This window comes from Rana temporaria, chromosome 6 (genome assembly GCF_905171775.1).
Source record: "Rana temporaria chromosome 6, aRanTem1.1, whole genome shotgun sequence".
NCBI classification, from domain to species: domain Eukaryota; kingdom Metazoa; phylum Chordata; class Amphibia; order Anura; family Ranidae; genus Rana; species Rana temporaria.
In genome coordinates, this window is record NC_053494.1 from 87,508,216 (window position 1) to 87,520,839 (window position 12,624).

The 12,624-nt window shown below is 45.3% G+C and overlaps 1 protein-coding gene across 1 annotated transcript in view; it reads right to left on the bottom strand.

Moving 5' to 3' along the window:
• The window catches only part of LOC120943596 (lipopolysaccharide-induced tumor necrosis factor-alpha factor homolog), a 116,340-nt gene extending 106,696 nt beyond the window's left edge, over positions 1 to 9,644 (bottom strand). Inside the window, exon 1 of the mRNA XM_040356972.1 lies at positions 9,544 to 9,644. The gene's annotated coding sequence lies outside the window, so the exon portion shown is untranslated. The remainder of the gene's footprint in view (positions 1 to 9,543) is intronic.
• Positions 9,645 to 12,624: the final 2,980 nt, after the last annotated feature.

The window sequence follows — 12,624 nt, forward strand, 5'->3', positions numbered from 1 at the left end:
CTCCTCTACCTCCCCTCCGCCTCAATGGCAGCACTATTGGCCTTTACAGCCACTGTCAGGCTCTTGACCTCTGCCACGAGGCATGAGGTTGTTGCCTGCAGATCACTAACGCAGGTGACCACAGCTGCACAGTTGCCACTGATATCCTGCAGACTGTCGTTAATCTGCGCCGAGGAGGCCAGGCTGTCTGCCACATGTCGCAAATCCCTGGCTACAGCACCCATATGGCAGGTCTGGCGGGCCTGATCCCTGGCAAGATTTTCCTGAAGGGACTCAGGAACACCCCTGGTCTTGCTGGTACTGTAGCCTTCCTGGGGGCAGGAGAGGCTTGGGGCCGTGTATATGGGGAGGCCCTTGAGGGGCTTTCCCTGATGGTGGAGGAGGGTGAGGGGCTTCCCCTGATGTGGGAGGAGGGTGGGAGGAGGGTGAGGGGCTTCCCCTGATGAGGGAAGAGGGTTGGGAGGGTCCAGGGATGATGGGATCCTCAACGATCCTCAACGAGGTAGACCACTTCCTCCAGGTCCCCGTGCTCCTCCATAACTTCCTCTAGAGGAGAGGTGTGGGCACTCTCCTCCTGGGATGGCGTGGGTCGCCCAGCAGCCGACGACGGCCCAGCTCCCTCCAGCACATCTGTGGATGACACAAAGCATTCACATGTTGGTGGACCCAAACACTTGTCACATGTTCCCTTCCACCCCCTCACATGCTACACACCGGATAGGAGATAAAACACACTTACCTGACCTCAAGGCCTGGTCACCGGAGTCGAATCCCTCCACCTGATCCCGCTGCAGACATTGGGCGACAACCTCCTCCTCATCCGTCAACCGCAGATCACAGGCTGGTCCTCCTCCTGTGCCCCTGGCGTGCTTGCTCATAAGGGCCAACTTGTCACGGACCCGACGTCTCAGGTCATTGATTTTTTTTACACATCGTTGGGGGTCCTGGTCTCGTTACCCACGGCATTGACCTCCAGGGTGATCTCCTCATATATCTCCCTCTTACATGCCCTGCTGGTCTGGGTACTGTGGGCACCATGGAGGAATTTATCATATTTGGCAATTGCCCTGATAATAATTGCCCTCTCCTCCTTGTTAAAGTTTTTTTTACTCTTGTCCTTGCCTCCATTTCCAGCTGCCGCCATCGCTCAGCAAAAGTACCTTGCTTCAGGGGGGGGAAACAAACAGGATGTACTTTTGCGCCGGACGGGCGTATGGCTGGGCGTATTTATGCGCTCGGCGTAAGCCGGTGGGCCGGCGTATCCCAGGAAGTAGCGCCGGCGTAGTTGTGAGCATGATACGACGGGCGTAAAACACTGCTCCATGCTCGGATCAACATTTGCATAAGGTCACACCCACTTACACTTACGCTGGCTTACGCCAACGAAATTACATTACGCCGGCGCAACGTTGGCCGAGGTATGTGAATCTGGCCCATGGTGTTTTTTTCTAAATTTTCGCTTTTTTTTTGCTTATAGAAAGGAGAAAAAAAACCAAGGTGGGACTTTAAAGGTAACGACTCGATTTTAAACAAAGTAATAATTTACAAAATCTATTGGACAATTTATACAAAAATTGTTAAAAACATAGTTGATACATTGGTGCGTGACTTTTCCACAGTAGTCCAATGAGGCCCAACGTGTTTTGGGACTGGTCCCTTCGTCACACCGTCACCATGTAAATAGACTTGCGGCTGAACCGGCAAATATCCAGGCGATGGCAAGAACAATCCCCTAATAGCAAGTGAACGGGGGGACACACAGCGGGACTGAACCACCTCCAAAAATCCAAGCAAGCCCAAAAAGGCGCCAAACTGAAGCCGACACAGCGTCAGTGTAACTCCTAAACCTATGTATTTATTGGAAATAGGTGTAATGCTGATTTTTGGCCAGGTGTGTCACTGGTGAGAAGGTGGACAAGCTCAATTGGGGTTGCCTTGGAATAGATAATGTCACCGCCGTCAGCCATAGCACGAAAAATAAAAGCCGCAAAGATGATCAAATACCACTAAAAGAAAGCTCTATTTGTGGGAAAAAAATATGTAAATTTTGTTTGGGAGCCACATCGCACGATCGCGCAATTGTCAGTTAAAGCGACGCAGTGCCGTATGGCAAAAAATGGCACCGAAAATAGAGCAGCCAAATCTTCCGAGGCTGCAGTGGTTAACAGGAATGCGGTTTGGTTCCTGTGCAATTCACATGTGGGGTCTAATGTGAACCGGGGCTAATAATTCTTCTACCAAAATTGATGTGTGCTGTATATTGCTCCAGCATTGCTTCTGTTGCTTCTTGCCTAAGGCTGCCATTTTGCTAAAGCCCAGTGTCCCTGAACAGCCGTATATCTTTTGGCTGTCAGCCAATTGGCCTCTAGTGGCTCAAATTTTTAGCACAATGCCAAAAATGGATGCTCAGCAACTGAGCATGTGCATAACAGGGTGAGACAGAATATTAATGGATTTTAAACAGCATGGACACTTTTTTGTAATGTTTTACATAGCTATATCTGCAAAAGGGGCCAGCTTGGAGTGATCTAGCAGGACTTCATTTTCTGATTATTGTTCCACTTTAACTAACTTTCTATATAGGTGCCATGTGCAGAGATTATGCACTTATTTATTTTATTATGGGCAACCAAAAATACCCAGTACGGCCGATGATACATATGTGTTCTCCCTCTTGCCTCCTTGGCACTTTCCAGAGGTATAGGTGGAAACAAATGTTTGAAAAAAATCTTAGTTGAAATGTTTATACAAGTTGAATATTTTCTGAATGCTTGTGGTAACTCTTACTGTACTATGGTAATCTGGAAATTCTAGTTATGTTATATCATATGGAAGGTATACTACAGTATATTTTTAAAGCAGTGAACATCACATTCATCAAATGTTCACTAATTCACCACCAGTGAATGTTTGGTGAAAGTCACATTCAATGCTTTATAAATGCTTTATAAATGTGCTCCATATAGGCCAGGGGTGTCCAAACTTTTTTCAAAGAGGGCCAGATTTGATTAAGTGAACATGCGTGAGGGCCAACCATTTTGCCTGACATTCTTTGAACCATAAAAATTCGGTCTGAGTGTGTTAAGTCCAAGCACTAATACACTGCCCAACAAGAATTCTCTTGCCTTTGTGGCTGTGTGTGGTGAATAGATGAGCTTGGGCGTATTATTTGGATATAGCATATTTATTGGCGTATAATGCCCCGTACACACGGTCGCTTTATGTGATGTAAAAAAAGACCAGAGTACTTTTTGCGATTCGGGACTGCGTCGCTTTAACAGACAATTGCGCGGTCGTGCGACGTGGTTCCCAAACAAAATTGGCGTCCTTTTTTTCCCACAAATAGAGCTTACTTTTGGTGGTATTTGATCACCTCTGCGGTTTTTAGTTTTTGCGCTATAAACAAAAATAGAGAGCCAATTTTGAAAAAAATGAATATTTTTTACATTTTGCTATAATAAATATCCCCCAAAAATATATAAAAAAACATTTTTTTTCCTCAGTTTAGGCCGATACGTTTTCTTCTACATATTTTTCGTAAAAAAAAATCGCAATAAGCGTTTATTGATTGGTTTGCGCAAAAGTTATAGCGTTTACAAAATAGGGGGTATTTTATGTCATTTTTATTATATTTTTTTTACTAGTAATGGCGGCGATCAGCGATTTTTTTTTCGGTATTGCGACATTATGGCGGACACTTCGGACACTTTTGACACATTTTTGGGACCATTGGCATTTTTATAGCGATCAGTGCTATAAAAATGCATTGGATTACTATAAAAATGCCACTGGCAGTGAAGGGGTTAACACTAGGGGGTGGGGAAGGGGTTAAGTATGCCTGGGTGTGTTCTTACTGTGGGGGGGGGGGTGGCCTCACTAGAGGAAACACTGATCCTCGGTTCATACATTGTATGAACCGAAGATCAGCATTTCCCCTGCTGACAGGACCGGGAGCTGTGTGTTTACACACACAGCTCCCGGTCCCCGCTCTGTAACGAGCGATCGCGTGTGCCCGGCGGCGATCGCGCCCGCCGGGCACACGCACGGGAGTCGGGGGCGAGCGGGGGGCGGGCGCGCGCGCCCCTAGTGGCGGCTGGGAGAGAGGACGTCATATTACGTGCTCTCGCCCAGCAGAGCCACCTTGTGGACGTATAACGACGGTGCGCGGTCGGCAAGTGGTTAAATGACCGTGTGTGGGGAAAACGTTGTTTTATGTCTTCTAAAAAAAAAAAAAAAAAACGACAAAAAATAAATTGAAGCATGCTTCAATTTTTTGTCGTTTTTCAAAACGTCGTTTTTTGTGTCATAAAAAATTACCGTGTGTAGGCTAAAACGACGTTTTTAAACCCGCGCATGCTCAGAAGCAAGTTAGGACGCGAGTTTGAATGGAACAGAGTGCCGTTGTACGTGCTGAACGTAACCGCACTTTGCTAGAGCTTTTGGAAAAAACTATGGTGTGTATGCTCCATCGTTTTTGAAAATGAAGTTTGAAAAACTTCATTTTTTTTCATCACATAAAACGTCGTTTTTTTCTATCACAAAAAACGACCGTCTGTCACTTTATATCACTTTAAGATCGAAGTTTCAGGATTATTTTTTTTAAATAAAGAACTGTGAAGCAAAATAAGGGTCAGTGCCCATCTGCAGCCTCACAGGTGCCCATCTGCAGACCCACCATTGCCATAAATGCAGCACCCACCATTGCCAGCAATGCACTCACCATTGCCAGGAATGCACTCACCAGGGCTCAAAATTTCAAGTCCTGAGCTACTAGCCAGGCCATAGGAGTTAATCGCCACCAGTTGGCACACCCAACCCCTACCCTGCCCCACCACTGATTCCACCCCTAAACACGCCCTCAGTGAAATTACACTGTTAAATGTTTTATGCAAAATTAAGTTACAAAAATAAATATTAACAACAACTTTATCAGTGTCCATCAATGCAGCCTCACCAGTGCCCATCATCTCAGCCTCATCAGACAGGAAAATGTGGTTTTCCAAAAAACAAAGGGGGGAAAACTCTGCACTAAACCCACTTACAAGTGAGGAAAAATTGATATATGACCTCTAAATAGAGGAAGGAATAAAAAAATGACTCCTTTCCCAGTTAAAGCCAGTTATGGAGAAACATGTCGGGTGGAGCTATTCTTAAAACGCCATCACACTCATATACTCCAGCTCTTTGGTTTGTTCCTTGGCTGTATATTTTATTTACAATATATTTATTTTGATGCCGTTTTTTTATGATGAAGTGACTTGCTGTGAGAATTTTAAAAGTGGATTAGTGCCTGCTGTGAAGTTTTTAAAGTGTTTTTTTAATAAATTCTTTGGATATACTACACTATGAGGATCTATTTTTTCTCCCTCCATTTCCACTGAGTCTACGTGTTCAGAATTTATTATCTTGGGCTCAAAGTGTGTTTGAGCCCGCCCACTTAGGACTGCCCTGCAGAGATATACACCGCGCCACTCCTTAGCTGTGTGGCAGGAGAGAGGTGGAGGAAGCGGTCCCAGGCGGCTGTTTTAATCCAATTGAAAGCCCATGAAGTGAGCCTATTCTGGGCGGGGATGTGCAGCAGGAGGGAGGTGGAGGGGGCCGTCCCAGGCGGCTGTTTGACTCCCTTTGAAAGCCCTGATATGAGCTTATTCAGGGCGGAGACGTGTGTCAGGAAGGAGGTGGAGCTGTTAGGCTCACATTGTGGACTCTCAATGGGAGTCAGAGCAGGGGAGGGATATGCAGCAGGAGGGAGAAGGAGGGGGAGGTCCCAGGCGGCTGTTTTACTCCTATTGAAATGGCCACGCTGCGAGCCTGTGCGAGGCGGGCATATACATATTTGTGGCCCTGGCGCTGGGATATCGTCGGGGGCCACAAAAGATATATGTCCAAACAACCAGACGCGCCGTTCAAAACCAAAAAAAGACTTTGGACATGTCTGGTATAGGCAGACTATTAAAAACAAGTGACATTAATCTTAGTAAATAGCATAATTTTAAATTAGTTTAAATGCTTTCAAAAGCTTAGATATCTAGTACGTAATTTTATCAATGCAACATAAGGTTTGTCTGCCCCTTGCTCACTATGCTCTGTTCATAAAAGGGTGGTTTATCATATTCTGTATCCATTTAACCCTTTTCAGCATGTGGTTTATTGCTTTTCAGCTCAGTGACTTCTGCTGCCACTCACATTTGATGAAATTCTTACATGTGCATTTAGCGATGCTTGCCTATTAGATCCTATTATTTCCAGTGATCACTAATCCATGGTAATACCATTTTTATTTATTTTTCAAATCTGTGGATTTAAAAGACATTATTTTGTCATTCAGCACAGAAGTGTACTCTGGATGCAATCATTCTTCCTGTCTAAAGTTCTTAGGCATGTTGTACTTTGTGTTGTTTTCTTTCCTTGTAAGGGTTGGGCAACTGCCCAGGCTTTTAAATTCAGATTCAGAACCTCTACACCAGTCTTTTACAATGTTGTGGCATGGCAATTTGTATGGCATTTAGGACCACATTTATAAGCCTATGGTATTGAGTTTGGAAATGTTATACCGAATGAATACTTTCCCATGTTCAGATAAATTGGGCTGAAATGCTTATGGCAATGTTTTTCCTAATATATACCAGTCCTTAGTACCATGTAGACAGGTGATTCTGTTGCCGTTTCTTCCATCCTAATGAGTAGTAATGTCAACTCCAAGATCCAAAGAGTCACTCTGATGTATTTAATCCTATAATCAGCATTAAACTTTTCCTGCTAAGTATACCTGGAAACTCAAAGAGGGTTATGCCTGATCTTTAAATACAAGGGCCCGGATTCACATACATTGGCGCATATTTATGGCGGCGTAGCGTATCTCTTTTACGCTACGCCGGCGTAGCGCACAGATGCAAGCACTGGATCCACAAAGCACTTGCTCCCACTCGCTCTTAAAGATACGCTGGGTTTCCTCAGCGTAAGCCAGCATAGGTGGTAGTGGGCGTGAGCCATGCTAATGAGGCGTGACCCCATGCAAATGATGGGCCAAGCGTCATAGAAGTACTTAAAAACGAACGGCGCATGCGCCGTCCCGTGGACGTATCCCTGTGCGCATGCTCAGAATCACGTCGGAACTACTCCCTAAGATACGACAGATCACTGCCTACGACGTGAACATAACCTACGCCCAGCCCTAATTATGTACGAACGACGTACCTAAACGACGTAAAATACGACGGCTGTTCCCTGGTCCATACCTTTGCATGAGTTGCGCCTCATAGATGGGGAATAACTTTACATTGGGCGTACGACCTATGTAAACCACGTATATTATGCGCCGGGCGCAACTACGTTCGTGAATCGACGTATCTACCTCATTTGCATATTTGCAATGAGGCGGCCAGCGTAAATATGCGCCCACGATACGCCGGCGTAGGAAAGTTACGTCGGTCGGATGAAGCCTATTTTCAGGCGTATCTAGTTCTGTGGCCACGGCGCATAGATACGACGGCGCATATTTACACTTACGCGGCATATCTCGAGATATGTCGGCGTAAGTGCTTTGTGAATCCGGGCCAAGATCTCTAAAGTTCTTAGCTTAAGGTGACATAAAATCAGAATAGTGAAGAATCAATTTTAAATTAGAATAACAGACTAAACCCTAACTAGTCTTAAAATGCCACCTCCCCCTCCTAACACCTATGCTGACTAATTTGTGTAAGAAAGTATGCATGTATAGAACTTACCTATTTTCTGCCCACTCTGTTCCAGTCATGTGATCTTCCCTCTGTCAGCCAGTGATGGCTGCAGGGAAGAGAAGAGAGTGCTTGGTGGTGGCTGATAAAGTGGTAAAGTGGTGACGTCACCCATAGGCTCCTATAGCCTAACCATTGTTTGGCGCTCCATTCTCTCCTCTGCAGTCGCCGCTGACTGACACATAGGAGCTTGATCACATGACCAGACTGAAGTGAGTTGAAAATAGGTAAGTATACAGATTTTTCTTTCACAGATTAGTCAACATATGTGTAAGGAAGAGGAGGGAGTTAGATTTCGCCTAAAATACTACTTTAACCACTTCAAGCCTGGCCTATAGCAGAATGGTGGCCGGGCGGTGGTTCAGTTATCCTGACTGGGTGTCATATGACGTCCAGCAGGATAACAGCCGCCGCTTGCCCGTGGGGGCACGCATCGCAGCAATCGGTGGTGTGGCGTGTCAGTCTGACACACCGCTATACCGATATCTGACAGAGGCTTTTTACTACGTGATCAGCCGTGTCCAATCACGGCTGATCACAATGTAAACAGGAAGAGCTGTTGATCGGATTTCCTCACGTCTGACAGGTGCGAGTAGAGGAGAGAGGATCGGCTGCTCTCCTGACAGGGGGGTCTGTGCTGATTGTTTATCAGCGCAGCCCCCCCTCAGATGCCCACCCAGGACCACCAGGATGCCGCAATGGACCACCAGGGAAGGCCACAACACTTGGACCACCAGGTATGCCACCCTAGACCACCAGGGAAATACCAATCAGTGCCCAGGCAGCTGCCAATCAGTGCCCATTCCCAATGCCTGCCAGTGCCATCAGTGATGCCTATCAGTGCCATTTATCAGTGCTGCATATTAGTGCCCATCAGTGCCACGTATCAGTGGCCACCAGTGCCCAGGAGTGCTGCCTATCAGTGCCCAACAGTGCCACCTATCAGTGCCACTCATAAGTACCCATCAGTGCAGCATTTCAGTGCCCACCAGTGCCACCCATGAGTGCCCATCAGTGCCACCTATCAATGCACATCAGTGCTGCATTTCAGTGCCACCCATCAGTGCCGCCTACCAGTGCCCACCATCAGTGTCCGTCAGTGCCACCTCATTGGTGCCACTTTATCAGTGCCGCCTTATCAGTGTCCATCAGTGAAGGAGAAAACACACTTATTTACAAAATTGTATAACAGAAACAAAAGAAACTTTTTTTTCATATATACATCTTTTTTTTTTTTTTTTTTTAGCAAAAAATAAAAACCGTAGAGGTGCTCAAATACTACCAAAAGAAAGCTCTATTTGTAGGAACAAAATGATAAATAATTCTGTTTGGGTACAGTGTAGCATGACCGCACAATTGTCATTTAAACAGTGGCAGCGCTTAAAGCTGGAAATTGGTTTGGGCAGGAAGGGAGTGCAAGTGCCTGGTATAGAAGTGGTTAACCTTTTATGGATACAACGTATTTTAAGTAGAGACTACTTTCAGAACATATTGCATTATTACGCATCGCCTCCTTTATTTATAAATAACTTTATGCAGCCTTCTCATCTATTAGAATTACACTGATCAGGATCATTCCTCTGTCCATATAGGTCTAATATACGGCACAAACCTTCATACCATATAGCAGATAAAAAAATAACTGCTTGCTTGCTTTGCCAACATAACAATTTTCTGCATTATCAGGTTATATTGGTTCACAACAGATTAGGGTGGACAGAAAATCAATACAACATGACTTAAATGATACAATTGATTATCAGATATTATCATTGAAGAAAATGCAATGCTTGGAAGTGTAACTTACAATTGCAGCTGACTCCAGAGACTCCGCAGCACAGTAATGACTCTTTGTTCAGTGTAAATAGGTATGGGTGTGTGATGCCACCTCTTATTTTACTAGTCCAACCCTACGTTGAGAAATAATGTAGTTTCCTTGCAGTTAATTATATGACTAAACAGCCTTACAGAGGTAATCTGTACAGCAAATATACTCTGTTACCAATGACAAATTATCATGCTTCCTGGTTACATAATTGTAAAGGAGGAAAAAAAACACAAGGCAAACAAACAGGAATTTCTGGCCAGTGTTAAAGCGGGAGTTCACCCATTTAAAAAAAAAAAAAAAATCTCCCCTTAGCTTCCTGCTCGTTCGGTCTAGGGGAATCGGCTATTTATATTAAAATATAAGCAGTACTTACCCGTTTTCGAGCTGCATCTTCTTCCGTCGCTTCCGGGTATGGGTCTTCGGGAGCGGGCGTTCCTTCTTGAGTGACAGCCTTCCGAGAGGCTTCCGACGGTCGCATCCGTCGCGTCACTCGTAGCCGAAAGAAGCCGAACGTCGGTGCGGCTCTATACTGCGCCTGCGCACCGACGTTCGGCTTCTTTCGGAAAATCGTGACGCGATGGATGCGACCGTCGGAAGCCTCTCGGAAACCTGTCAATCAAGAAGGAACGCCCATTCCCGAAGCCCATACCCGGAAGCGACGGAGAGGATGCGTCTCGTAAACGGGTAAGTACTGCACATATTTTAAAATAAATAGCCGATTCCCCTAGTAATAACGAGCAGGAATCTAAGGGGGAAAAGTGCCCTCTAAGGGTGAACCCCCGCTTTAACCTCCCTGGCGGTATGATTCTTTCTGAAAAAAGGTGCTGAAAGCGGTACCATTATTTTGCATGGAAATTTGGCGTTTTAGATTGCAGGCCTGCAATTCTTAGGAATAACTCACCTAAATCTGTCCAAACCAGAGTCTCTAATAGACTATGACAAAGTTTGAAACACAAAATCATAAATTATAATATAATAAATAATAACAAATAATAATTTAATAATAACAATAGTTTTTATTCAATAAATTTTAACAAATAATATATTCAGATACTCTGATTTTTTGGGGGGTCAAACAGGGGTGCAAAATGATAATTCAATAAATGTCTCAGGTGTGGAAATCCTTAAAGCACGGTATGGCGCAAAGTCCAACATCACAGTCGAGACAACAGTAGCGCGTTTCTTTGCGAATTTTCCTTCCGCTGGCGTCGCGCTTGGAGCAGCAAACCACACACATCCGTGTGGGTGCTGCTTTTTTTGGAGTGGGTGGTACATATTCCAAAAAATGTCGACCAGTTAGTCGCTCTGGATTTACAACCCCAGAAGCCCGTCGTCCAGAACGGTTTACCACCGTTGGTGTTTGGTTTTTGAGGAAAATTTGTTCAGCCACCTTCCACATAAAGTCCGCATGGACGATAGACCTGACATTTTTTTTTTTGAGCAGGATGAAAGAGTTCCAAAGACATTGCTCCAAAAGATGTCGGAAAATCTTTTTATAATATTTTTTTTGCTGCTTTCTCATTGCAGGGTAAAAAGTCATGGCCTGGTCAGCCCTGTCCACACCTCCCATCGTGTGGTTGTAGTCCAACACCACCTGTGGCTTTAGAACGTCTTTCCCACCTTTGGTATGGACCATGGCGGTCGAGGTGTTGTGGACCGTGCTCAAAAGGGAAACGTTCTTTTTGTCCCGCCACTTCAGAGCCAACATTTTCCCCTTTTGCCATGCAGCTACTTGTCCTTTCCCGAGCTTTTTGTTTGGAAATCCTGACGGCATGTCACGCCGGTTAGGCCTCACAGTCCCATAAGCGTCTGTCCTATTCAGAAGTAGGAACTCGTATAGTTCTGGGGACGTATAGAAATTGTCCGTAGTGATACAGTAGCCCTGGTTGAGCAAGGGCTCTATCAATGAAAGCACTGACGCGGTTGCCATCCCAAAATCACTGAATCTCGGGGAGAATTTGGTCCCTTTGCCAGTATAAAGTACTGAGTTCCAAATATATCCCGAGCTGGACTCACATAACATAAAGGATTTTATCCCAAAGCGAGCGCGCTTAGACGCAATGAATTGAATCCAGCTTAGGCGACCTTTGTAGGCCATGAGACTTTCGTCTATTGAAATGTCCCTCTCAGGTATGTAGGTCCGCTGGAAATTCTGCAGGACCATTTGGTAAATATCCCAAATTTTTTTAAGCTTTGGAGCTGGATGAGACCGTTCGTCAAATTCCTCATTATTTGCAAAGTGCAAATATTTCATTATAAGTGAAAACCGATATTCAGACATTACTGTTCCAAAAAAAGGTGTGGCCAATAATTTATTTGTGGTCCAGTACCACTTTTGGAGTGGTTTTCCCACCACTCCCTGCAAAATTAGGAGGCCAAGGAATTTCCATATATCCTCGCTGGTCACAGGCTCCCATTTTCTGCGTCTTGAAAATAACTGCTGGGTAGCAGATTGCTGTTCTTCATACCGATTGGTCTCCAAAACAATTTTGTCGATCACCTCATCGGTCAAAAATAGTCGGAGGTATTCTAAGGGATTGTCATCCTCTATGTCCACTTTTATTCCAGGTGATCCTGTGAACGGAAACCTAGGGGGCGCTACGTGCTCCGTAGCGCAATCAATTGCGCACCAGGTCCGCACGTCGCTGGGCACAGGTGCAGGATCGTCAACCACATCACTTTCTGCATCCGACGATGAACTTTCCCACGCGTCGCTGTCGCTCAGCTCCTCCGCAATGGATTCGGCATCGCTGTCGCTGTTTGGCAGCAAGTCGCATAATAAGTTTGATGCAGAGGCGCGCTTTGCCATTATTGCTGTGCAATATACAGACACTGATACAGTAATTCTGCAGACAGGGCACTGGAAAGCACTGGGGGGGGCAATCAAAGGTCACTGTATTTTTTTAAAATTTAATCCAATGATATCAGTGTGTTTTTACTGTGTTTTACTTTTTATACGTTTGAATTTCCCGCCGCCCCCCCCTCCTTCCGCCCCCTGCGTCGCGACGCTCGCAGGGAAGGGAATCAGGGGAACACACAGCATCGAGCGGACATCCGCCC